Source organism: Balearica regulorum, chromosome 9 (assembly GCF_011004875.1).
Source record: "Balearica regulorum gibbericeps isolate bBalReg1 chromosome 9, bBalReg1.pri, whole genome shotgun sequence".
NCBI classification, from domain to species: Eukaryota; Metazoa; Chordata; class Aves; order Gruiformes; family Gruidae; genus Balearica; species Balearica regulorum.
In genome coordinates, this window is record NC_046192.1 from 11,271,315 (window position 1) to 11,299,211 (window position 27,897).

Consider the following 27,897-nt stretch of genomic DNA (forward strand, 5'->3'; position numbering starts at 1 on the left):
TGCTGCAAGTGTCTAGGGCGGCTTCTCTGCTCTTCTGAGTGAACATTCAGCGCCATTCCCTGAACATTTCTGTCATCATTCTAAAAAAAAAGGTCCCTGTATATTTTTCTATTGAAAAACTGGAATGCTGGAAAAAAAATAAATATATTTTTTTCTTATTTCTGCCTTTCCAAATTCAGTGAGTGTCTCTTTCCACTGTTCCTAATGGAGCATAGGCTGAAATGCTTCTCATCTGCTTATTCATCCAAGCAGCAGCATCATTCAGTCTTTGAGCACGAATGCAGCCTCCTGCACTAAAGCAATACAATTGTTTTGCTCTGCATCACAGCAGAGATTCATCTTTATACAGATTCTTATTTATTTATTTAAATATATAAATGGCAAATGGCCAGTCGAATTAAACTGAGAGGATCAAATACAGATCTAGAGCCTGCAAAGTGCTCCTTAATCAAGAAGAGCCTCCATTTGGGTCTAAGCAATGATTTTTAAACTATGTGTTAAGGAATTGTTCTTAAACACTGCTATCGATAAAGAGATACAAACTGAAGAATTATACCTGAGCATATTTCTGCTCTTTAGGGAAGCCTTGACTGAAGACCCAAGATGTTGTAGCCTGTTTCCTTAAACCACTCTGAGAAGACTTCAGAATAAAAGCACTTTCAACATAGGGGACTTACATATTGAGCTCTGAGATGAACTTTCTTGTGTGGACTAATCACTAATTACCATCCTGGTAGTAGGTTTTGGAACAAAAGGGGGGAAAAAGTCCCTGCACAAATCCTGAAAAAGCGAACGCTTTTGTGCTCAAAAGGAACTGCAGTTTTTTAGCAACTAATGCTTCTTAAAGAAGCATGGGCTAACAGTGGAAATAATGTCTACAGTCTGGTTACACAAGCAAACTATTTTAATTATTGCTATTGGAAAGCAAGTATCAGCATACTACATCTTAAATCATCTGGAAAAATGTATTCCTTGGCTTTTTTTCCATTGAATGAAATGTTGTTTAAAACAGAGAAAATAGTTCTACTTCCTTATATGTTTTTAGTGTGTCTTCAGGGCATTGCTATTTATTTTGCAAGGTCAGAATAACTGTATGTTATTCATTTCACTGAATTTTTGAAATAAGGGCTAGCAACTATCAATTAAAGTGACTGATTGACTAAAATGCATAGTACTTTTGTCTGTCGTAGGCTACAGTCACTGATATTTCAGAACTACTTGCTTTTACATCAATTCTCTACTTGGCGATTTTGCCTAATTATAGCTTTAGAAGCAGCGGACTTTGAACAAATTCTAAAATGCAAAAAAGGGTCCAGATTAAAAAGTAACAGCTGAGTAAGAATGATTATGAAAATAAATAATGACAACAGCTAAAAGCTAAAACGACATTGTGGTTTTCTCTAATTGCCAAATAGCGCTGATGTATTTGTTCATCCAAACCTGCATCCCAATTACTGTGTTCAGGTTCACTATTTATGACTAATAGAGGACAAGGAGCCAGTCAGGAGACAGTGACTTGCTGGGGCTTTTCTGGGAAAGCAGTCTCAGCATGATTTTATAGTGCACATTTGGCAGATGTCGCCACTGCCTACGCTGCGGCAAGTTCCCCTTTCACATCGTCTGATGTGGATAGGTTGAACCATTCTTTTACGACCTATTTCCACGTCTCTTCCCCATCCCCACCGCCAACAGCCTCCTCACTCTTGTGTCTGACAAGTTCATAAAATTACATGGAGTATGTATATAGATGTATGTCTATAGGTGTATAGGGATGCATCATGGTCATGAATCAACACAGCCATGCTGTTTTGTCTGGGGTAACAGTACCCTGCCTCTGCCCTAGAGCCACCAGCAGGCGCATTGTGCTGGCTCCGGACTCCTCTGAGAGGCACAGCCTGCACTGCAGCCACCAGCCGCTGTGTTGCGGCAGATTGCTGAGCCTTAGGGGCCATACGTCCTACACACATGCCTATAAAACTGGATTATGTATGACATCCAAACTGGCTGCTTGGGTTTGCATGGCCCTGATCAACAGATGCAATAGGCCTGTTCCATAGTTACAATCTCCTTCTATACATCTGTACAGACATTACATTTTGATGCATATTCCCTGCGAATACATGACACAACAGAGGACATATGGAATACAACTTGTATCATAAAATGGGCTTACGTTATCAGCTACACCAGACTCTATCCAGTATCTGGGAACACCTTTTCTGCCATGGTAGTAGGGGGCCAGCGAGGGCACATGAGCTGTAGGAAATGAGCAGCCATGTAGACCCATGAGCCTCCTGAATAACAGCCTCCCACCAGTCCTGCCTTCGCCTGAGAAATTCAGCCCGGCTAGGATGTTTGAAAAGTGTAAAGCTAATTTTAGAACTTCTGTGGTTTAGCCTCCTCTAGTCAGTCTAATAATTAACTGTACTATCATTTATGCTGAACATTTAATTTAGAACAATTTCAGATCATTTACTCCAGTAGTTGGGACCATGAAGGAGGTGGTGTGCTGGCATTCCAGCAGCAATACTTCATGCTGCTTGCAAGCTGCGGGCCCCATCCTCCAAGTCTGCAAGGCAGGCTGAGCCTAAATCCCCCCAAAAATCCCCAAATCTGGCTTATGTAGTTTGTGGGTAAAAGATTTCAAAACACCTAGAATATGTAAAGGAACAGAATATATGGCAGCAGAGCAGGAGACATTCAGGATAGCCAGACACTGCAAATTCCATATTCTAGTGTGCATAATATAATGCACAGAAAAAGAGGCAGGCTGATAGGAATAGAGAGATGGAAGGGAGCCGCCACAAGGTATGGAGCAATAAAACCATACCAAACCCAAGGTTAACTTCTTCTAAAAGATGCACAGTGTGTGTTCAAAAACAGAGCTACTCAAAGGCTGGAAGGTATGGAAAGTATCTATCTGTAACTATTGGTATTAATCCCTGCGTCGTAATGTCAAAAAATATTTTTCAAGTCTGCTTCAGTTTTGATCTGAGGCTCATAGCATCTGCCCAGTGCATGGCTAAACAAGTATTCACATGTTATTTAAAAATAATTGTACTCTCCTGGGTAGCCTCAGTCCTGTATTGCCATATGAAAGTAAAACAGGTTACATTGTGAGCTGCTAGAAGAAGGTTTCTTAGCATTCCTAATGATGCATTGATTATGTATTTAGTTATGTTTACTATTTGAAAAGATTTTCACTGTCGTGCTGGATTTCTAGATAGCCAAATAAATAAGTAGCAAAATAAGTTTGAAAAAAATAGTCCAGAATAACCTGCAGACTTCAAAGTACTGCAACCTGTCAAACAAAAATCCAGATTTCAGATGCATCACAAAAGAGAGGTGCTGAGAATTATTTTTCCCCTCAGATTTTGTTCTTCTATTAACCGAAAGAGAACTAAATTTCTATGCAGGTTTAAAAGCTGGACATCCTTCACAGGACATACAATTTTCAGGAATGTGGGCATCCTTTTTTATTTTCACAAAAATGATGAGCATCTACAAGTGCTTTCAGTGGCAAATACAAACACTCCGCATCTCTGAAACTCACGCTACAGCTGGCAATAACTGTATTAGCACCAGTGGGAAGCAACAGCTGTGGGTACACAGACCAAAGCAATTAGTGGTGAGGACCTAACACCATGCTCTACATGTCTCAGGGGTTTTACTTTAACGGCAGGCTGGTCCTAGGGACTGAATGCCAGCCAGCTATTGGAGTACATCGGGTGTCCTCCTGGAGCCGCCTTCTGCTTTAGGTGTACCCAGAAGGAACCCAGGCCATGCACTCCGAGTCCACTGTGCAGAGAGAACCCGAGCACAGCAGGCCAAGGTGATCAGACCTGCTTCAAAGGCACATTCGTCAGCCAAATTGAAATATTCTTGTAGAAGCATCTAATATTTCCAAGAGGCTGGCCTGCTGTAAATGTGAGATTTTTCAGACTTTTTGGGATGTGGAACAACCTTGCTTTGGCCCTCCTGATCAAACCTGCCCCGTAGTCTTCACTCCAAAATCTTTGTGGTTCTGAGGATTCTCAACTTCCACTGACTCCAGCAGGAATTGATACTCGGTAGCTCACAAAACCAGTCGCTTTATGCCTGGGGAGAAAATGGTGCAGAAGCTTAATACCCTTAACACTTCATAAATGGTAACGGCGGACTGTGCTAGGAGTCAGTACATTTGTAACACTTTTCCTTAGTGCAATATTTGAGAGTTACTACAAAAACACAGCTGGACTGGTAATTGTACAGTATTTTGACGGATTCAGATGACATTTAGATTTAGAGAGATCAAACAGGGAAAAGATGCCCGTGTAGCTACAAACTGTGATTGCTGAGCAGACCATCCCGGCAATAAATCTGTAAGAGGAAACACAAAGGTTGCATTTTTCCCTCACTAGAAACACCAGTAGCGTGGGACTGGAGCAGGGCAAGAAACTAAACAGTTTAAAAATTCACAGCTAGAACCAAAGCAACCCCCTCTTTTCATGAGATTGAGCAAGATTTCATGATAGACATGCTTGTATCATCTTGAACTTGTTTGAAGTCATAAGATTCATGTTATGAGGATGAAAGAGAGTGATAAAAGCAGTTACTCACTAAGACAGCCAGTAGCAGCGTTATGGACAAGCCCCTCTGCCCAGAGGCAGGGGATGACTTGTGCCATTGTCCCTCCCTGCTCCTTGTGGCCTTCAGTCAAGCATGGCCCAGCCAGACCAGGGTACCTGCAGGAATGGTGGTGAGAACAACAGCCAACTCAGACTGAGAAATTTTGCAGGTTATAGCTTAGTGTCAGCAGTCTGAGCACATGAAATTGTTATTTCTTTCTGGCCTGGGAACAATAAATCACTATCCAGCTCCACATTTGTTCCTCAACACTATAGCAGGCCATTGCTAGCCTAGATAAACAGATCCATCAGCAGTTTCCATGAGGCACATCCTCTGCTCCAGCTGAGGTGAACACGTATGCCTGAGCTGGAGCTCTGCTATCAACAGCGGAGGTGGTTGCACAGCAATGCAGAGGAGGCTGAAGAACAATAACACGCTCTTTATTTCACCCCCGTGGCAGTGCCCCAGACTCTGATCCGCAGCAGTCATTCTTTGCAACAAGGCTCACAAAAGAGCAGAAGTTTTTGGCCCCCATGGACTTGCAGTCCCATTTAGAGGGATTTTTTTTTTCCTCTGCACCCAGGTAAAATGTCCAAGGTGTAAACTACCACCACAGTGGTGAAACCTCCATAACTCAGCAAATGATATCCTAACAGTGACCAGGAAAGCAAAGAAATAAATTATAAAACTACGGGGCTTCCTCACACAAACAGCTGGGTAAAGGCGTGACTTACCAATCTGCAATGGATCCTGGGTTTTCGCTTAGTTAATTGGAAAGATGCTTGCTGGCACACGTGCCATGCCACGGACTGGCTGTATGCAGGCACCCACACTATTGAAGGAAGTTGGCATGCAGAAAAATCAACAGCTTCAAGCTGTTGGGACTAGTCACATTTTGAGTACATGTTGCTTTACAATGTGAACAATGCAACAGTGATTTATTGTCACAGGAAATTCAGATTCCACGCCTCTTTCATTAAATAACTTATTTTGTCATTATTTCTAGCTAGCAAAATAAGTGAGCATCAAGTTAAATGACTTCTGAGCCAAAAAAATTGTGCTTAAGTATATTTTTTTTGTAAAGTCTGGAAACCTCCAGTGAAAAACAACTATTTGTCTGTCCATTCTTCTGAAGAAGACCACTTTCCTGCATATGCCAAACCAGCTAACACAGTGAGGATCTGATGAATCCTAAAAGAACAGAATGTCTCGTTCATTTACATACAGTAAACACATGTTTCATCCAAACACAATTGTGAAATAGTTTTGAAATCCTTCTTTCATTGCAGTTTGGAGACTGTTGGCTAACAAGAGTCCCAGAAGGTTGTATTGTCTCTTGTTTACATGGGACGATCAAATTACAAAAAAATGTTTGGGAAAGATCATTTGTCTTTTATTTCCTGAGCATTTTTATTTCCGTTGAACTATTTCTAAGATTAAGCATCAGGCACCTTCAGGATCCATCCTGAAAGTATAAACTTACACTTTAACGGAAGACATACATAAAGTCTGGCACGCATAATGATAGTCTGTCTTTATCACCATGGTCTAGATAAAATTTAGAAACTGGAAAGACGACTGTCTAGCAGTCATAATTCTGTCTGCATTTATCTGGCAGCAGTTTCCCTTGATCTTTCTTTTGATTCATTCTGTATTTTCTTCTCCAAATATTTTCTTAGACTGAGAACCTATAGTACTAATGCCTGACATGCTGAGTAATTCTAATTCTGGCCACTTATGGGAGTAGGTGTTGAGGTTGTGCAAGACTTCACAGAATCAAGTCCAAAAGACTAAATTGGTACAGATTGCAAAATCATCATAGTAACAGCAAACCAAGCATCTATGAAAAGCTGTCTTGGAGAAAAATCTGTGTATGTCAGGGAGCAAGACTCAGTTTTCCAGGGATGGATTGTGCAGAGCAGTCCAGGTGATAAGGCATGCCTGAAGGAAAAAAAAAATTAAAAATTTAAAAATATCAGAGCTGAGTGGATTAGGTTAAGCTTTTACTTCAAGATCAAAATTTAATTTTGAAATAGCTATAAGTGCAACAAGCTTGGTGGTCTCTCCTCAGTCCCTGGTGGTTTGGGGAATCCACACCATAAAACCACCGCACAGCGTCTGACACAATTGGCAGCGGTGGCATAAAAGAGGCCCCAGCCTGAGCCATCGCAGCTGTAGCGCATCTTCGCTGCCACAAAACAGCAAAGAAAACTGCATGCTCTGCTCAGACAGGCTCGGTTGGTGGAAAGCCAGCTCTGTTCACAAGAAGTAAATTCTACGACTGACCCAACGTCAGTTCAAACAGCTCTCTCAATCTTTACCGTTCACTTTTCTCAGTGAATTGCTTTGGTGAGAGCCTGTGTGGTAACTGCCGGACACAGATAAATGCAGCGAGGGAACTGGCTGCACAGGACCTGCTCAGACAGAGGCCAGCTCTCGAGCACCCTTCAAAATGTATTACAGCTCAAACAGAGTAAAACTGGAAAGAAGGCAAGAAAGGACAACGAGCAGCAGGAGATGCAGCCAGGCACAGCATTTTTCATCTTCAGGATTAATACTTTGTAATTTCTGTAATGGGTTTCACTGATGAGCTTAAAGAGATGAGTTAATGAATTACTTAACTCACATAATGTCCTTGTGGCATAGCAGTATTAAATCGATCTACAGACGAGCAAACTGAGAGGCTGGGAAAGCCCATGACCCAGCCAAAGGTGCACAGCCCCTCAGGGAGCAATGGGGTGACCTGCAGGTGCAGCAGCATCTCCCAACCCGCAGCACCCACTTCAGGGGTGCACCCACTGCAGTGCCACCAGGAGAAGGACAATGTGACGAGTGCTTCCCTCTTCCCTTCCACACCTCTCCTGCTCATCTGTTCCCCTCAGATCCTGTGAAGTTCCAGCTTTTGGGTTTGCTTAGTTGTAAAACAGAATAGGACAGAGCTGCTGCCATCATGTTTAGTGAAAGTGGCACCAAACCTTACTTAGAGCATCAATGGCCCCTTAAGCATGGGTATGGTATAGGAGAAAAATCTAACCCAGTCTAGCTCAATGGCCATACCGGCCAGTTATCAAAATCAGCCATCAGCAAAAAATCTAATAGTAGAACACTGGCAGTGTGGGAAAATAAATCATTTTATGATTTGCCTTTACGAAGAGAATATGTCTTATAAAATAGGCACCAAACATCATTTGTTTCTGCTGAAATTGTACTCGTGTGCTTCCTTTTTCTGAATAAAATGTCCATTAAGTATTCATGGAATGGCATGAGTCAGAGGAAGCTTGCACAGGATTCATAACGTGCAGTAAAGTACTATTGTTTTAAAGTCATCAGCTTAGGAAGGCTATCAGCTCATTAAGAATGACCTGCAAAGCCACAAAAAAAAGTAGATTTTAGCCATGACTAACCCTCTCTATCTACTCAGAGTAATTGCAAGATGAACTTTTTATTCTATGAGTATTCAAGAACCACAGAAATATTGATAAAAGCAATAGTGTAGTGCTGCTGAATTATGGTGTGTGCATAGTCATTGATGGATCAGCTCTGAAAATTCTTCTGATCATTAAAGGCAAGCGGGAGCCAAGCAAGTGAAAAAGAGATAGATAGAAAATTTCAGCACTTAATCTGGATGCACAGGTCTTTGCAGAAGAAGAGCAATTTAAACATCTGTTACTGTCTGCTACAATTTCCATCTTGAGAAAACAGTGTCATAAATTTCTTCAGGAATGGAGCCTGAGTAGTGACTCAGTCGTTGGTTCAAGCTGCACTTAATTAGAGTAAATCAGTGCTGCAAATGTCACTTAGCTCTAATTCAGATAGAAATAATGGAACTCAAATGTAATTTGATTTACAGCTGACGATCACCTTGGGAGGTGCTTTCTAGAAGAGGTCATTCCAGAAAGTCCTTAGGGGTATACTGGGGTTAAACAGGCTGAGAGAATTATAAGGGAATTCTTATTGGCAAGAGGTAGAAAGGTCAAATCAAAGAGGGTTTTTTTCACAGAAAGGTTCTCAATACAAAGGCTGCACTCAGAGAAAATAGTATGACTGTATATACTCATTCCCTAGCAGATTAGATGCATGAAACTAGCCCTATTACTAATAAAAATCCAGTTTCAAGACAATCGCTGCAGTTTACTTCTTCTCATAGCCACGATGCCATGTGGCCAGAGGGACAGCTGCTCCACAGAGACCCACCTGAGGGCTGATGGAGCTGTTGTCTACATACGTTCAAATTATTATTTTCCTACACCTGTGTTCAACATCTCCAAAATTTCAACTTTGGTTGAAATGAGCTTTCACAGATGATGTTTAAGCCCCAAATTTGGAAAGATTTTCAAAGAAAATAAAAGCTGAGAGTTTTTTTAAAACCATTTGCTTTACCTTTCAGGCAACACACCTGTGTTAAGAGTGTTTATATCTGCTTTGCTGAACCATGGACTCAGCAGCAATGCAGCAGCTCAGCAGCAATTCATTTCTGCCTTGCTTAAAGTTTAAGGGTTGTTTTTGAGCTTAGCAGGACAGAAATAGAGCCTCATTCTACTTTAGAAGCAAAACAGAAAAGGCCACTCATTGCACATGCTTCGGATGCTCCTGGTTTTGACTGACACCACTAATACTATGTAGATCTAGGCATTTTCTCTCCCCTGTTGGGACTATTTCAGATGTACCTTTGGCTGATTTCTACCACTATTGCAGCTTAGCTGTGCAGCTAATTGTAGCACATGAGCAAAAAGAAGAAGAAAAAAAAAAAGGTAAAACTATATTGAAAGCACACCTCAATACGAAAGCAAACCTTTGACTTGCCTTACCTTCTCTGTGGCACATTAGAATACCTTAGCCCTGAAGGGTATCTGACACACATTTTGCATGTCAGAGCCAAAGACCTCACCTAGTAGGTACTGAAAGGGAAGAGGCACCATATCTCTTCTGATTGCTCATGTTTACCCCACAAAAATCTTTTTTTTTTCTTATTGTATGCAAAAGAGAGCATTGAACAGGGAGCACTTGCAATATCGCAGCTGGCAACCAGCACCCCTGCGGGTCCTGAGTGTTCACATTCACCCAAGCCCGAGCCTTCCCAAGTAACCCCAGTGACAAACTTCCCCCACCCTGTTACACATAGAAATGTTCAGTTCCTTCCTTTTCTTTTGAAACTTGTTCTGGTTTGGTTTGTATAATAGCCCACCACCCAGTGCAGTCCCCACGGGGACCTGACTCAGGGGCGGCTGCATCTCCCACACAGAACTGCTGGGTGACAGGACGAGGGAGCGCCCAGCCAGAGCAGACGTGCGTGCCTGCTCTGTGTTCCTGCCCCGCGCTGTGGGAGGCAGGCAGGGAGCAGAGGGAGCGAGGCAGGCTTTGGTCCACTCTGATAGCTAGCCCGTGTTAAAGAGTCAACCAAAGCTCTCATAGAAAGGAACTGAGAGTGTGGAGAACTGTTTTTCTTGGTGTGACGCTCATTTCTTGTGTTTCTTGGGTTCGATACCTACACATAATCTCTTCAGTGATTTGTTATAGTATCCTCTATATATTTGTTATAGTATCCTCTGAATTCTCAAGTTTTTTAGGGTTTTACTTGTTTCTCCTCTTACTAACGGTGTCTTTTCTCTTTGACGTTCTGTTCTTCAGTGTTTCTGTTAGGGCATTGCAGGCATCGCCCAGAAATCACAGCATCTCACTCACGTGTTACGTAACAGTCACACCAGATACTCCTGATATTTCCCACAGTTTCCCAAACAAACTTTCCTCTTGTTTCCTCTTCATGTTTTCCAGTACACAATTGTCAGTTTACAAATGAGCCCTGGCTGAGTCATTTGTGCCGAGCCATCGTCTTTCCACTCGCTGTATCCTCGTCCCAAGTGACAGGGAGCACATGGCAAGCACAGTAATACCAGAAAGGGCAGATCATTTGCTGTTGCAAAAGGAAGTTATTTTGACTTGATGTAAAAGGTTATGAGGTTATTGCAATGCTAATAATGTCTTTTAATTTGGAAGTGTTGATGCAGGTTTTGGGGGTTTTTTTTAAACAGATTTTTTTCCTTTCAATTTCCAACATTTGTTACTAGGAGCTGAATCTTTGGCTACAGTAAACTAACACTGACTTCCCTAAAATTACACTGAATTACACATGCTGAGGCCCCCACATCTGCACCCCTGTTTTGAAGCACTCACTGGAGTTTAAAACTGACAAAAAGTTGTTTTTGTTTTGCCTCCTGTGTGCTAACCTCACAGCGTGACAGAGCGTACGCAGCCCATCATATGTTCATCCTCTGCACTACTCTACTGCCGTGACCCTGAGCTGGTCTGGGATGCAGGGCAGTGATCCTGAGTGAGCTATGGTTAACTTTTGTGCCAAATCATTACCTTTTCACTGAAGATTTACCTCTCTCAGTACGTCCCTTGCCAGCCCTGGAATAGCCCTTTTATATATGCACGTGCTTTGGAAAAGGGGCCAGGTGACAGAGAAGGGAAGAAATGTGGGCTATGCAGAGTATTTATTCTCTTTGTGTCAGTATTTCCTAGCATATGCTATAAAGACAAGTGGCTCTGTTTCACATGTCACAGCTCACCCTCTCAAAGTTTAATGAAGGTTTCTTACGCAATGCTTTTCCAGGCTATGAGAGAAGATTCAGTCCAAAACGCCAGTATGCTGATCTGCTTTCAGACAGCTCTCCACTCCACCTGTGCATTTCTAACAGGCAGTAATGATGCAGTACCAAAACCACTGCTCTGCCCTTTTGGTGATGGATGTTAACAGTCATAAATAATCGCTGAATCCATGCTAACTAAGAGGAGCTTATTCCTTTGCAGTCCTAATAGTGTGTCACACCATGATCCATCGCTGTGTCTCATAGAAATGAATTGATCTTTCCTCTTTTTGTTCCTGCACATGAGAAGCCATTTGCATTTCCCTCCAATGAGTTTTATAACCAGGTTCAGTCACAGATTCTTTACAGAAACGGTTTCAGATTTCCCGAGGCGCAGCGGAGGAGGAAGGATGTCACACAGAGGGCTTCGCTACTGCCGTGATGCCTTCTGGGTTGCAGTAAACTGAAAATGTTTTCATTCTAAAGGCTCGCCTTTGAAAGAGTGATTTCACCTTCTGTGTTGCCTATGACATAACTACATTCATGCCAAATTGAGGCTGGTACTGCACACTAAAAAGTGACATGAAACAGCTGTGTTTGACATTATGGCTTCCACTTACAAAAGGGTTTCCTCCTCAGTTCCTAGAAATTTGCATGGAATAAGCAAAGTTGCAATTGCACATCTTTGAGAGCCCCAGCGTCCTTGTTTGTTACACATTTTTCTCACAGTTTTCTCTGAGGCTGCATGGATGAAAAGTAAAGAAGCGCTAGATAGAAATAGATGTACTAATTAATACTCTTCTCTCAGTATTTTTTTCTAAGCCAGTGACCAGATGCTTGAACTGAAATGGGCCCGGTCCAGGCACACTGAACATTCACTCCACCTGACTGCTTTGTTTGGTTAGGGTTTTGCTTTGTTTTCTCTAATTTTCAAGAACCCTTGGATGACTTCATAGGATCTTTAAAAAAAAAAATAAAAAATCAGAAGTAATAAACTAGCTCCAGCTTACACTTGCACAATGATAACTGTATTAATGACATGGTTCCTTCTTCTACTGCGATAAAAGAATGTCCAGCATCATGCTCATCGCTTTCCAGGTTGTACAGAACTACCATAGAGAGGACGAGTAACCTGCTCCCTGAGTATTTTGCCAATAAAACCATTGCATAAGGAACAATGCATAACCAAATAGTGCTTTAGGTCACTTCAGTGTTTCAGCCAGTTGATTCACTTCAGTCTTCCTTACACACACTTCATTCGTTCTCTTTTTTGTATCTGAGGAGAACTGTTAAATGGGACACTTTATCAGAAAAATCACTTGTAACAGACTTTTAACATTTCATTACGTATTTTCCCTATCCCTCACCTCATTACTGTCCACTTTTATGCTGTTTCAAATTATTTCCCCTCACACGTGCTCAGAACAACCAGTGAACTTTTGGGTTCTGAGTCCATCAGTGACACACATGGCTGAAATGCACCCATTTGACACACTGCCCTGAACACTTCCATCCAATAAAATCAGCCATAGTCTGCTGCACGCACTTTCTGGAAGATGATTAAATTGCATTGCCTAATCTTTTCTCACAATCTGGATTGCAGTTTTCTTTGAGGCACAGCCTTCCCTCCAGCACCACCACCTCTCTAGCAATCCACTTTGCCGTTATTCCAAAACCGCAGTGATAGCAAAGTTTGAGTGTTGCATTAGGTAATATACCAGGTAATGACAATGGTGCCTGTCTTGATCACTTCTGTCTCAGTGTTAGCAATATGCCTACACTTTTATGGCTTCATCTAACACCTGATTGCTTGTAGTGAGACATGGTCAGAGTGTTTGTTGATGGCCCACCAGGACTCCAGCTGAACCGCTGCCAGCCCTTCTCTGTTCTCAGCTCTTTTGCCTTCCGCCTTTGTAGAAGCAAGCCAGGAGAAAGGAGCAGCCAAGGTACCTAGCTGTGTCACAAGCAGCTGTTATACAGGATCAGAGGAGGCAACAGGAATTGTTTCCATGTTTCATGAACTGTTTGCAAGATGGGAGCGGTGAGCCAGCATTGGGCACCGTTTCCTTAGGAACAGTCAGGAACCCCTATACACTTGGATTAAGTGGTGGCTTGGGTGTTGCGGCACTCATGTGGGCATTCACTACAGTTTACCGTCCATAACTGAATTCATGATCTCATAGCAAATGACTTTCAACTTAATCTTCTCCTTAACACTTATGAACCCATTCACTGATGGTTACCAGTATTTCCCGGCTCCTTGCCAGCTTTGAAGAAGATGAAGTAGTTCAGTCTGATGGAGCAGGCATTTTTGGCAGGAAATAGTTTGCTACTCTTTTTGTAATAGGTTATTTGTCCCTTCACCTGCTTTCTTTTAGGTACAATGGTGGTCTGCAGAGCGGGGAGGGCCAACCCCAGATTTGGCAGAAAAGGCAACAAGTATAACCCATGGCTTCCGTACAAAATCCACACTGGGAGTTAGGAATCAATGCTGTCTATTCAGCCTAGCAGGCAGAGCCCACCTCCACGCTGTTCTCTGTATTGAGCCCATGTGGCATAGTCTATTTGTCACACAAAAAATGGAAGCCTTTTTTTGAGTTCTGAACCTGATCTGTAAGTCTGCAGTTAAGGATCTTTCTTTTACAAAGGAAATTTTGCCTGAAGGTTGTTGGCTTCGCTTCATAGTAAAGTGGTTTTCATTTAAGATGTCTTTGTGTGTTGACAACCTTGTCTGAAGGTTATTTCATTGTACTCTCCTTGATCAAATGCTGTTCACAATACAGTGGATGTCATGACCCAGTAATCCCATTTAATGAAATTCAATGTCTCCTAACTAGCTAGCAAAGGGAGGTCCCATTCAAAGAATTATCAGACCTTAGCATTCAACTTTTGACTAATACTAAATCAGAAATGACTATTACGTTCCTCCTCCTGATCATCTTGAGTGAACATTAAATTGATTAATAGATCTAGATACCATTAAAGTCCTGATAATCTGCTCACACACTGTAATAAATGCAAAAAATAATTTCTGATGGGTACATTTAATCCACCTCATAAGGCATCCTGTTAATTCCCTTGTCCCTTGAACTATCTAAAGCTGATGATGTACATCTGTCTCCCCAAAATAATTAACTCTTATCAAAATCCGCTATGCTTCATTTACTCAACCATAACAAGTTGTTGCTCACAACACACAGTTTGGTTTTGATAAAAGAAACATGGAAATAATGTGAAAGAAGGAGGTTCTAGATCCATTAGTGAAATTTAAGCTCAGCCTTGCAATACCCCTATCTTGGTATCGTGCTACCTTGCTACCATGGCCATGAGAGAGTTTCCAGACATGGGAACAGTAACGTGCCTAACAACATGGTCCACAAAAAAGCAGTACCCTACGTCAGCTTGTTTGCTGTACCAAAGGAAGCATCTGGCTGGGACCTACATCCAGGCCGGAGAGAAACATGACCTTCTGTGCAGGAGCCACAGCTACCAAACCACTCCTAAATATGGGGGCATCAGTCAGACTAACGCTCTTATAGGAAGCGGCAGTGAAACTTTTGTTCTTTTCATTTCTCAGCCCACTGATCAGACCCCTTAACTAGGATATGGAAAATCCCATTCTGAGTAATTCTGATACACAATTTCACACGGGCATTTGGACTGGTATTTCCTGTTTCACAGGGGAATGACATCAGCTTGTGCATTTGTCAAAGAGCTTGGGCTGAGAAACTGCTTACTATGGTTTGTGCAGGACTAATCTGACTTTATCGGGGAAAAAGGGAGAAGATTCAGCAGAAGAATGGGTACCGGAAGACTACCTGTCTGTAAGGAGACATTCTTCTCTTGACACTGCTCCACTTGTCACAATATTAAATACTCATGGAGCTGTGGAGAAAAATGCGACTGATAAAAGAGCTGTTTTAGGCCCTCTGCAAAGTGGGAGATAGGAGAAACTATCTGATCAGCAGGATACTCTCTGGACTTGGGTAATCATATGCCCAGTCTACAGGAGAAACTGAGATCACATAATAACAAAATCACAGACTGGCAGGGGTTGGAAGGACTTCTGGAGATCATCCAGTCCAACCCCCTGCTAAAGCAAGATCACTTAGAGCATGTTGCACAGGATCACTTCCAGGCAGGTTTTGGATACCTCCAGATTCCACAACCTCTCTGGGCAGCCTGTTCCAGTGCTCTGTCACCCTTAAAGTGAAGAAGTTTTTACTCATATTGAGATGGAACTTCCTGTGTTCCAGTTTGTGCTCGTTGCCCCTTGTTCTGTCACTGGGCACCACTGAAAAGAGACGCCCAGATATCTTTTTTTGATGGGAATTTAAGCATCCCAACAGGTGGTTTTTTTCAATGTGCATTTCGTACTTGCACAGGTAAGATCTGATGTGGGTGAACCACCTAAAATGACTAAGAAGGTGATCAAATCTTTATCGTTAATACATCAATACAGCAAGAAAGGTTACGAGTTTGCTAATGTTGCAATGCCCGAAATGAACAAAGGCTATTGACTTTATTGTCAACAAAGTCTCCCAGCATTTTTGGAAATGGAAGATTATTAATGTCTATGCAATGATAACAGCACAACATGGGTAATTTATGCAGCCTGCTTTAAATGTCATGGAAAGTCAAAAGAAGAGGATTCTACGCTTCCTTTTCTCAAGGATCACATACAGCTGCTGCATGTTTCCAAACAGCTGCAACATTTGTCCGAGGAAGATGCAGTAATCTGTTTAGTGTCTGCATATTTGTCTGAAGAGTGCTTAACAAACCGTTGTGATGATCAGCACTTTTTAAAAGTACCTTGCTATGGGCCAATTCCTCCTCGGTGTCTCACACTGCAGAGACCTCAAACACACGTCTAGTGTAATTTAAACCTAAATATATGCAGTGAGGCTAACATATACAAATGTTCAGCAATACCCAGGTAATGCATAAATACAGCACATGTCAAAGGTAATTAAATAGTTGTCCATGTACATATGTAAACTGCCCTAGAACAGCTAAAGCAATTAATGAAGATATTGAAGGTAGACACAACAGCATTCAAAACAAACTAAGAAATGATGTTATTTATAGATATTAAGTATTAGTAATGGTTTGCTACAAGTTCCAAACCACTTAGAAAGCCACTCTGTAACTCTTATACAGAATTATTGTGACCCTCCTTCCTTCAGCATCACCAGAAAATCAATAGACAGTTGCCTGATATGATCATATCACTTTTCTTGGGAAGAAAGTCTGCATATTATTGAATCTAGCAGAATTCTGGGGGTATTGTTTCTTCAGTTCCTTATTTAGCAAAGGCAGTTTTACCCACAGGCTTGGTACAATGAATTTGTATTGACAAGATCGCTGTAGTGTGACTATGTATTTCAATAGTTCTCAGGCTGTTATAGATCACTGCCTCCAAAAGTAAGCAAACAAGCAAAAACCCCGAACCCCAGCCACCCCCAAAATATGGGTTATAGGACTGCTTTGCTGTCTTCTGCAGCAAACAGCAGAAAGTAACCTCATCCAAAGTCTTGCCTTTGTTTTGGGTTGTGATTGATGTGAATGTCATTGCATTATGAAGAGAAGGGAAGAACCTTTAAAAGGTTTTCTTCTGAAAATAACAGTGGACATTAGCACATCTTTGGACACATAATCTCAGCCTTAAGGATGAGTTGCAGTAATTAAATAAACAGGATTTCAGTATGGGATTTGCTGTGGAGTCACATTTCCATCTTGACCCTGAAGAAAATGAGTGGGGTTTTTCTTATGGATTCACATAGGACCTCAATGCTGCAAAGCAGCTTATTAGTTTTGTTATTCAGCAAAATATTCTAGCATAATTAAAGGCTCCTTTAGGCCTCTTTCCTTACCAAGCCTCACGTCCTCACCAACTGGCTTCAAAGCTGCAGCCGGCAATCCCAGCTGGACGCTGGGAGCAATGCTGGTTACTATTGCCCTGGTACACACGGCCATCCTTCCTTCCAGAGCTCCCTGGAGATAGCTCCTGGTGATATCAATTTCAATATCGGTGACTGAGAGTGGCTGTTGGCCAGGGGAGGAAGAGCTGGGCCAAATTCACTGACGTGTAAGCCAAGGGAGGGCAGACAAAACCAACCCACCCCTTTCAGCTCAGTCCTAAAATATGGCCCTGAGCTAAAGAGCTCAGTGCAGCAGCCGTACATGGGATTTCATGCCACAGTCCTTGGAATCCATCACCACCATTTAAGGGTGTACAGAGGGCTCACAGCTGGGCTGGGGGCAGGGAAAAGCCAGGAGTCAATATTTGTCCGGGCCAGCAAATTCTGTTCCTTGAACTGCTCTAACCAAAGCCAGCCCCACAGGCAGAGGAAAGTATCTCAACTATCCCAGCTGGCAAACAATTTTTTCCTTTTGAGGAAAAAAGTAAAATATCATTAATTAAAGAAAATTTAAAATATCATTCAGGGTTTGCTTGGGTTGATTGTTCTAACAGCATCATGTGGCTGCTGGATCGCTGGAGTAAATGAGCCATTTGCTGCTGTAGAAAGGTATTTCTGCCCTGCCATTCTCCTCCTCCTCTGCTCTTGACTGCACTGACAGATCTAATCAGATACTTAATTGTGTTCTTTCAGAAGTGAACAGGAAAGGCATTCAATGACCAGTGAAGACATTTCCAAAGGAAAACACTCACTTTCTCCTAAAAAAAAAAGAAAAAGAGATTAGCTCTCTGGAACTGTGTTATTGAGAATGAATGGCTGTAAATGTGGATTGCAGATGATTTACTCTATATCCCAGGATTTTGGGGATGAGTCATATTACTGCACCAGACAATGGCTGGACAAATAAAAAAAATCTGCTTCTGTTAGGAGAAAGAAATATATAGTGGAAAAGAGTTCTTCAGTGCACTGATAAAAAATATACATATTAAAAAGAATTGTAGGACTATGTTTATAGCATTAAAAAAGAAAATGCTTTCATGTCTAGGTCCTTCATACTTGTTTATGTAGCAACTATATAATATATACAGATTATGCTTGCATTTTATATATCTGCATGCATATATAAAAACCATACTTTTTTTTTTTTTAAACTAAGTACTAATGTACTATCTGGCATGTCCTCAAGCCCTGGATCACTTCTGGAGGGAAAGAAGGCAAACTTCAAAAATCTGCTTACTTTGGATCTGGCTTCTGACACTCCTTGATGGATAACAGATAAGAGTATCATTTTTAAGAGGCCTTCAGCCAAGATAAAAACCTGTATATTAACTGCCATATTTCTGTGCTATATCAGAGAATGTAAAAGACAGGGTTTGGCTGAAAAAAAATGACCCCCTTGGCATGTGCTGATATCAAGGAATATTAAGTATTTTCTTCTGGCTCACTGAGCCCTCACAGATTTAAGGCAGACTAGTATAGCTGTCCACAGCAAGGTAATACATAGTGCAGGCTGGTTCTGAAAGAAATCTAGGAGATAGCCAGCCTGCAGAAAATCGTGAGCTAAATTCAACACAATATAATTGTTCATTTCTCTGCTCATTGAAACAGAATTTAGGAAAGGAAAGTGAATTTAAGCTCTACAGTGTGTGAGTATGTATTTGAATCAGGTGAGTATTTATTAGAAAGTATAGCAGATGCTGAGTAACATGATCTATCTTAAAACAAGCCTGAGTCGAAGGAATGCCAGTCCATGCAGCCACTAAAAGCAAAACCTAGGAACTGCATTTTGAAATGGGAAATTGGAGGGGGGGGAGAAAAAAAGAATAAGATACTTCTGTAAGTGTGGTCCTTAGTATGAAACTACTTGAATGAATTTTCCCCAATCTGAAAAGTGCCATGTCCTTAAAAGTAATATAGATTTGTGGACAACTGCCAGCCATACTTTGCTCAGGATAAAGAAAAGCAATGCAGAACTATACTCCATCATTCACCAGTCTGTTTAAACTCATTTTATTTAAATAGAAGCCCATCATAATATTACAGAATACTTTTCTAAATGTTCTGTAATTACTTTCCAGAAACAAATTAGCTAACAGTGGATGGATCACAGACTTTTTTCTGCACACCCCAGGCTGATCAACCCTCAGAGATACTTGAACCTGGGAAAGTCACAACTGAATGCAGTGTTACAGCCTTGCCAGCCCTGTATAACTTTCTCATAATCGGGCCCTGGCTTTCATTCCTTCTTCTTGCTGTCTCCAAAGACATCCACTCCTGTTGGCATGATACTTGTCTTGCTTTTTCAGGAGTGATGTGGAAGTATAGCAGGGTTGTGCAGCTTCCAGCTCCCTTTGAAGTCAAGAGAATGGCAGACTGTGCATGTTAGAGTATTTCTCTTACTGCATTTCCCAAAACAGTGCTGCTTGTGAGCTTGCCAACGCTGAGCAGTTACTAGTTTAGCGTACAGAACAGCAGCCGCTGCTGGGCACATGCCAATTCTTTTATTAAATATCAACAGCCCCTCCACCTGAAGCCACCAAGAACACGGCGGAACTAAGAGGAAAATGCCACAAACTAATCTACACGTTTATATCCTGTGCTGCTGTTGGCAGGCTGCAATAATCGCATAACCAGCCATTCAAAGCAGGGCTGATGAGAAAACAACTCCAAATAAAATGCAGCTAGGAGCAGAGGGGAATGCAGACTTCCAAGCGACTGTCCCCCTTTGGGGTTTGTTGCCGGTTTTCTACTTTACTTCTCAAATAACTTTACTGTTGCTTTGAAAACCTCTGGTGCTGTTACAGCTGAAGTATTAATCAGCAGTTTACTTGTTAATGTCCCGATCTGGGCCAACAGCGGAAACACTGGCTGGTTTGTTTCTGACAAAGGTTGTAAAGAAAGCGCTCCGGGCTGGGGAGCACAGAGCACTTCAGTTTTGCTTTTGGAGAGCAACAAAGATTGCCTTTTGAAGTACAACTGTTTCCATCACAGATTTGATATGGGGTCTCCAGCATGCAATGCTGCACCCATGATTGTGGAGATAAAGCCATAGGATGGGTGTAGGACTTGGCAACTTATCTGAAAGAGTTAGTTAAAATCTTTCCACCATTACTGTTCAAAGTGGTTGCAGATCTCTGCATTTGCTGTTTACCTCCACACATACCTGGGCCAATAAATACTGACTTAGCACATGAGATTCCCCAAGACTTGCAGAAAGTACTTTTATTCTTTCTTTCTTTCTTCCTCTTTTCTTCATACCACCTATAGTAATGAAGTCATTATATCATTACTTTAATCCCGCTCCCATTTTGCCTCATCTTGCAAAACGAAGCAAAGCGAATGGGAGATCTCACACTAGAGCGCATTTTCTGCTACCTTGCACCAATGCTGTCAGTCATCATCCTCCATGCACTGCCCACCACCATTTTTCAGTATGAAGAGCTCCAGTCGTTCTGTCCAAAGCCAGTCTGTCATATACCATAGAAAGGGAAGGAATTTAGCCTTGTCTCCTCTTCCTGCAAGCAGGCAAGAAGCCAGTGCTGAGGGTGGAGGAGCAGGGCCAGCCTCCAAGGCAGAGTCCCCTCTGGTTCCTAAATGTCTCCACAAGACCGTTCTATTAGCAGCCATTACTGAACAAGAGCAAACATCTGTTTGCAGCAGCAAGGGCTCCTTCACAGCACAAGAACTTGTCACAGAAAAATCACCTGAGGTGCTGACATCCGAGAGCAGCCACCTGTGCCTGACCCGACACTCCCCCCCTTCCTCCCCAAACACGCACCAGCCTTCACTGGAGGAAGCACTGGGCTGCCCATGGGGCACCAGAGCCTCTGCGAGCTGCTGGCATGCGTAAGATGTTTCTGAGACAGCTCCATCTCTGGGGCACAAACCCTGCCTCCCAGAGTGCTCTGCAGAATTTCTTCCTTCTCATGGTAGGAAATACCTGAGACCATGGAGCTTCCATTCAGATAAACACTGGTAGCAACATACTCAAGCATAGCTGTCAAAAGCCGAGTTCAAACATTCCATGGCAACTGTTTTCCTGGAGCACTTGCAGTGGCTATTGTACCAGCACAGCTGCACTCTCAGAAATCAGACATTTCAGGTTTAGGTGCTAAACAAAGAACATAAAAGCCTGAAGATGGCTAGAGGAGGGAGAGAAGCCAAGAGAGATTTCAGAAGGCATTTACATGCTCAAAGTTAAAGATGGGAAAATGCTACTCATCTGGGACATGCAATTCTTGGAAAAATCCAGACTTAGGTATCTTCCTTCTACCAAGTCTACAGATGTTAGTCTATTTATCTTTTTTTTTTAGAAATAAGATCACATCTTCTGTAAGAATTTAGATGATCTATGTCCCTAATTTGTATTGTTTATCTGTGTCAGGCTATGAAAAATGGATTACGAGTGGCTGCAGAGTTTAATGAAGGCACAACTGATACACTGCTGCAAATGCCAGCTGGTTTCCACAATAAAAGTTGAGCCGAGATGAAAAAAAATTTCCTGATCTCATGACTGTTTTGAAATGATTATTAAAAGGAGCTCTAAAACTGTGCTAGGAAAGTGGACAGATGAGTACCAAAAACATTTTCCTTTCCTTATGAATGCCTGTTAATATAGAACTATTTAAAAAAGTTAAATATATTACAACCTAAACAATAGTCTCACACAGAAATATTGATTCAAGCTTACAGACAGGCACTGGGGTGAGGTAGGCTTTGTATATGGTTGTCATGATAGTACAAAAGAAATGCTATGAAGGGTGGGTGAGCCATACATTAAGCAGGTCATTCATTGATTCCTTGAATGGGATTAAAAATTGAAATGGAGTCGAAGAAGATACGGGGGGGGGAGGTGGGCGAAGGGGGAGAGGGGAAAAGGGCAAGAGAGGACAGAAATGCCGTAGGACAAGAGAGGGCAGCAATCCAACCGGAGCAGACCATTGGCACACGATGTATCACTGGCAGCAGCGGAGGCAGAGTACTAAACTCCTAACCTGGGGCATAACAGTACGTATCTATCACGCCGGACACAAGTGGTATGAGTGAGGAGCGGGTGCATAATAATTGTGACAAAGCTTAAAAGAGCAGAGAATCATTAAAAGAACCAGGCTTTGAAAGGATGGGATGCAAGGGTGGGCGGTGTGGTGTGCACCCGCAGGCTGCGCTCCCTCCCTCATCCTCCTCCCAGGGATGCGCCGGTTTGGGTCTGGTGGGTGAGCTGGTGGCAGGCGTTCCCCGCCGCAGCCCCAGGGTGCAAGGACACAGCTGCTGGCCCAGCCGGCATCCTCACGTCATTCCCGTTGGGGGAGCGAGAGTCTTCATGGAGCCGCTAACCCAGGAGACAGAAGGAAAACATGCCTTTGCGTCCTGTCCCCCTGTACTTTTCATCCTGTTCTAGGTCATTTCAGCCACAAATGTCAAACTAATTAAGAGAAAACAAGACCCAGTTTGAATCCCCAAGCTGAGACTGCAGCCTTGTCAAATTTCTTCTGTTGTCAGTAATTTATGTTTTCTTTTGGGTTTTTTCATTCCACTATCTGGTTTGAGCTGTCTGCAGGAGGGGAAACAAGCTCACCCTGAGGAGATCTCTGAGGTATCACCTCTAATGGGCCAGTATTCAAGTCTGTCTATTTGTTTACATTAAAAGGCACCTGATCTTGTTAAAAAGGGTAATATATGCTGCAGATAAAATCCTAACTAAACCTCTTAACCTTTTGGATATTTATCTACCATGGTGCTGAATTTAGTGTGTAATGCCTGCGGTGTGCTGCCAACGATGGATTCAGGTTGTAGTCTCTGCAGGAGAGGAAGCTGAGTCGTCGTCTTTATGCAAATCGCTGACAATGTTAATGGTCATCAGCAAATAACAAATAATCCTATTAATAAGTCCAGTACTGGTTTCTTGTCTGTACCACAATCCATTCTTCAGAAAGAGTTGTAACTGAATGTAACGTCTTCCTTTTGAGTTTTGGGTTGCGGGGGGTGTATCACGGTTATGTAGAAATACTAATCTTGCTGGCTTTAATCCAATTAATTTATTTTTTTTCTTTGCAGAGGCATCTAAAGAATAAGATGTTCTACCCAGGGATGCATGTACATTATAAGACCTGCATATTTGCATGCCTTGGTTATTAATTTCTTTTATTAAAAAAAAAAAAAAAGTTATTCCATTTGAATAGGAAATTTAGGAAATATAATTTACACCTGTAGTTGAACTCCAGAAATACTGGCCATGTGGTCAGATACACAGCTTGACAGATTCTTGTCTCACAACATTCGACCTGCTCACTAGCTGTGAATGCTTAAATCCCTGCCCATCACAAACACTCCTGAGCTTGTGTCACTGATCTATTGTAATACAAAGGCTCACTGTCTCTCTTCATGGTCCATCAAATTTGAAGGTACACCTTACTGGTACTACTGGGAAAAAAAAAACCCTGCACCAATCCTGCTCACTTACAGGAGGTCGCTCTCTGGGGTGGGTTTGAAACCACTGTGGAACTGGAGACTATTGGCATTGGGATTATGCAGCTAAATGGGTAAACCCATCTGCTCTCATTAAGTTGGTAACATTTACAATAAATAATACTTTCCGACAGAAAATAAAATGTCAGGATTTTGTTATATCTTACTACATTTTCTATGCAATTTTCACAAAAGATTGGCCGCTTCACATAATTAATAATGATTCACTGAGAAATGGATTGGAAAGGTTGAGCTTCATGACAATAGACTTAGTTGCAGTGACTTGATTTCTTTGTGTGCATTTCAGCAGTGCATCAGCAGCTGAAGGATATACTGAATTCTTAGGTGACAGTTTTGGTACCAGCAGCAATGCAGAATTTATTGTCTTCTGTCATTCATTAAGCCATACATATTTAAATAATAGAAAGTACCCAAAGAGGATTAGCAGTGTAAATTACCTAAAGTAATATAGTTAAAATAGTTTTGAGGTAGCTCTACAGTATGTCAGTGTCAGTGAAGACTGTTAGGAAAATGGAGCAGGGATAATGAAACATCACTTCACTGTCAAGAGCTGAAGCTCAGCAAGCAGATGGACTTCTTAGGACAAATTGTGGTAGCAGTGGATGAGGACACAGCTGGAAGGGCATTGGTAAAGAGGACTTAACACCAATTGCAATCTACGAGGTATGTCAGATGTCACCATAGTTTCTTATGGTGGTCTCCATTACATTTTAGCAAAATACCCCCTGCGACCCCCGAAGCCCTATCAGTGCTGGCCAGCAAAGAGGGCTAAGCAGACATGAAGAGTTGCTCACCTCTGCAGCGGGCTTCCCTCTCTCCACCAGAGTTTTTGGCCAAGATTTCTGTGCCATATGGGCCCTGTGGAAACGCACAGACTCCCAGCCTGCAAGAGTTTCAGTATCATTTCTTTGGTAATATTTGCATTGGCTACTTTGTAAAATAAAGTCCATGAAATCATGTTTCTGGGTGTATGTGGTCAGTGAAATACCGAATAATGACATAAAGTTTTCTGTATGTAACACCCTAAAATTATTTCAATAGTCTGTCCTTTTCTTGGAAGAAAACTCTTCATCGACTAAATTTGGGTACACACTCATAAAATGTGCACTACATCCTTTCAGGGATTGCTTTTATCATGAGAAAATGATTCATACGAACCTGGTGTGATGCAGCATCAGTGACGAGAAGGATGAGCTCTGCAGACTGGGAAGGAGCCGTCATGAGCTGTCCAGTGTCATCCTTGCCTACCAGCAACACCCAAATTCCTAGTGGGAACATGCTGCGCTGGTGGCAAAGGAGACTCCGAGTTCAGAAGACATTGCCCAGGAAATCCTTCAGAAGAAATTACCTGTGCAAAATTTAAACTGCTTTTAACACCAAGTCTGCTTGCATCAGCAGTATTGTTTGTGTGTATTCATACCTTGCCTCAAAAATAGAAAACTAAAATGCACTTGGGAAGAATAAAGAGCTTCAAGTTTCTTGATTTGACCCACTGGTTTTAGTTATTACCTCTGTTTTCAGCATTATCATCTATAAATGATCAAATTCACGGGATACCATACAGATAGTTCATTTAATCATTAAACTGTCATAGAAGAATGTAACACTGGCTGTGCTACGCAGCCACATTTCTCAGAGCAGAATGACATTACTTTAAGAAATAAAACTGCATAATTGTGTGCTCACTGTTCTAGTTGCAGCATGTTAAAGCATTATATTTTATTAAAGAAAAAAAGAAAAAAAGAATTCCCATGACCAGCCAAATACTATTGATGATGAATGCAGGTAATTCTGGAGCAGGTACCCAACAAACCAGGCACGGAGTGAAAAGGGTATTCCGAGAGAATTAATGCAGAGTTTTATTCCTGCCTTCTTTCATACATACCTTTCCCGTTGCCTTTAAGTTTGTTTCCTTTCAATTTTTATTTTAATTTTGTCTTTCTGCTCTTTCTGTGCCTCGATGGACTGCAGAGAGTGTGAAAATTCAGTAAAGTTCCTTGACCACCTTGAGGAATTCATATTATTTCAGTAAATTATGCACATTTCTTCTGTATAGGGTCTGGGGACTTTCAGCTTACCATAAATGACATTTCTTGCTTTACTCAATCAAAGCTTTACTATGCTTAGACCCAGAAATGCTTTTGTTATACACAACCAAAGACACTCGTTGAGAAGCTGTTTGGAAAGAATAATATTAAACTACAAACCAAACATGTTGCCTTCCTATGCTGAATGAGAGCTTCATTTTTCTTACCTTGCCAAGTCTGGGATTCTTTCAAAATTAAAGGTCATTCCTGAGGCTTAGAGACTTTCAGGTTGGGTTAGAACCAGACCTAAGTGAATCAGAAATTAAAATATTTATTGAATTGTAAAACTAGAAGTCAAAATATATAAATGCTTCCAAAAAACATCAAGCCTTTCCAAAGCATGTATCACACTACCAACCAGAGGCAGATTGTGGCCAGAGTGTATTTAAACAGAATGCAGAAAAATCTACAGAGGAAAATCAAAGTTTTCCTTGGTGAAGTCCTCATGGACACACAGCATGGGTTTTAGGCTTTAATTCATTGTGATGTTCACATCACATCTTAATCTGGGTTTTCCACTGTTGTGTGCTTATGGAGTCACTTACACCTTTGAGAAGTATTTTCAGGGAGACTACAAAGTGGCCCCAAATTCATATGGTTTGTAGTATTTCACCTGTTCAGTCAGCAAGCGCAAGATGTGAGATCAGCATACTCATGGTCTACTCCATGCTTTGCTGACGAGGGGTAGGTAGGAGCACACGCCAGAGACCAACCTCCAGTTACAGTCTCTGCTGCGGCAGAAAGCGCCAGACAGGGTCAGGCTCCGTGGCGTGCACGTGGGTGCTAAGTGTGCACCTCCCTAAACCCGAGAGTCAGCACACTGCTCTGCAGTGGAGCAGAATAAATAGCAGCGGGAAAGAAAATATGAAGGAGGCCAGAAGCAGCTGGGAACACTCATCTTTCCTCATGTCTTTTCACTGCACTGGGAACAAAAGCCCAGCTCCATGAGAAGGCAGAGCACACCAAGGAGATGCAAAAATGTTGATCTTTTCTGAAGGTACAACCAATTCTAAAATCAGCTGGAGTCCTGCAAAGGATGCCACGGGCACTGGCACGTGTGCATGGCAGCTCTGTGGGGGCTGCTGCCCGGCGGGGGCCTGGCACCCCCGAGCTCCCTTGTCTGGGCTCCAAAAGGCTCATTGACCGTATAGATACATTTGGAGGCTTTGCTCTCATATCTGTTCCTGCACTGGCTGAAATGATTTTACAAAGTTTGAAAGCCTCTGTGTAACTTTTATCCACAAAATGGGCTACAGACTTCCTCAAATCCAGCAAATCCATATATTATTTCCCTTAATATTTAGTATTCAACTAGAGGCACTGTCCCTGCTTTCTGCTAAGCAGACTGCTTAATGTGCTCAGTACCACATGGCTCCTTGACACTGCCCTATATGGCAATACAAACCCACTGGTTATGCTTGGAAGACATTAATCTAAATAGAAAAAAGACATTACTGAGCACCAAGGGAGTACAGTAGTTTTATCTCTCTGTTCTCACACCCTGTGTCTCTCAGGCTGTCCTGGCTCCGTGGCAACAGTTGAGGATGAGCAGCCTGCAGCAGCTGCAACGCTTCAGCAGGCACAGGAGCTGCCGGTGCTCTTTCCCCTTTCTGTTTTACGGCAGGATGCATAGTTGTGCAGTGAGAAAGTGGGAAGTTCATCCAGCTACTTTTGCAGAAGAATGAAGACAGTTCTCAGAGAAACACTTTAACATCCAAATATTAGCAATGACCACATAACCACTTCTCAGGCATGTGTCTCAGAAATATTATTTTGATATTAATGTTTGAAAAGAAAAGCCGATGGTCTTTCTGTCACAGAAATGTTTTTCAAAAGTGCATGCAACATCAAGAAATGTGTACTCTAGCACACAGGGAGGCTCCTCAGTGCTTCTGGGCAGGGCTGGAGGATGCTCAAGCTCTGTCAAGTTATACATAACACAGTGGTTGCCATTAAATTCATCTGTGTCAAGGTAGTGCCCCAAAACCCCAGGTGAGATCAAGAGCCAGCGCACCAGACATAATGCAAATTCCTACCCTGAAATGTTGCCAGATTAGGTAGCAGTGGAAGCAGGCAGTGCGAGTCTTGCTGTCCTTGACCAACAGGTGAGGAACTGAGACAGGAGGAAGGTGATGGCAACCTCTTCTTTCCTACATGGAAAATCAAAGCAGAGTGAGCAACTAAGGCTTACAGGGGAGAAATCTGTGA

The 27,897-nt window shown here is 42.1% G+C and overlaps 1 long non-coding RNA gene across 2 annotated transcripts; it reads right to left on the minus strand.

The window, feature by feature from the left end:
* Nucleotides 1-3,457: 3,457 nt before the first annotated feature.
* LOC142602994 (uncharacterized) lies at nucleotides 3,458-27,897 on the minus strand. Of its 2 annotated transcripts, none has more exons than XR_012836863.1 (4): nucleotides 27,726-27,897; nucleotides 25,857-25,935; nucleotides 24,761-24,950; nucleotides 3,458-4,098 (listed from the first exon to the last, which is right to left on the minus strand). It is a non-coding gene; the product is annotated as an uncharacterized LOC142602994 (long non-coding RNA). The 2 variants fall into 2 exon arrangements; XR_012836864.1 differs by lacking the exon at nucleotides 3,458-4,098 and adding an exon at nucleotides 4,487-4,724.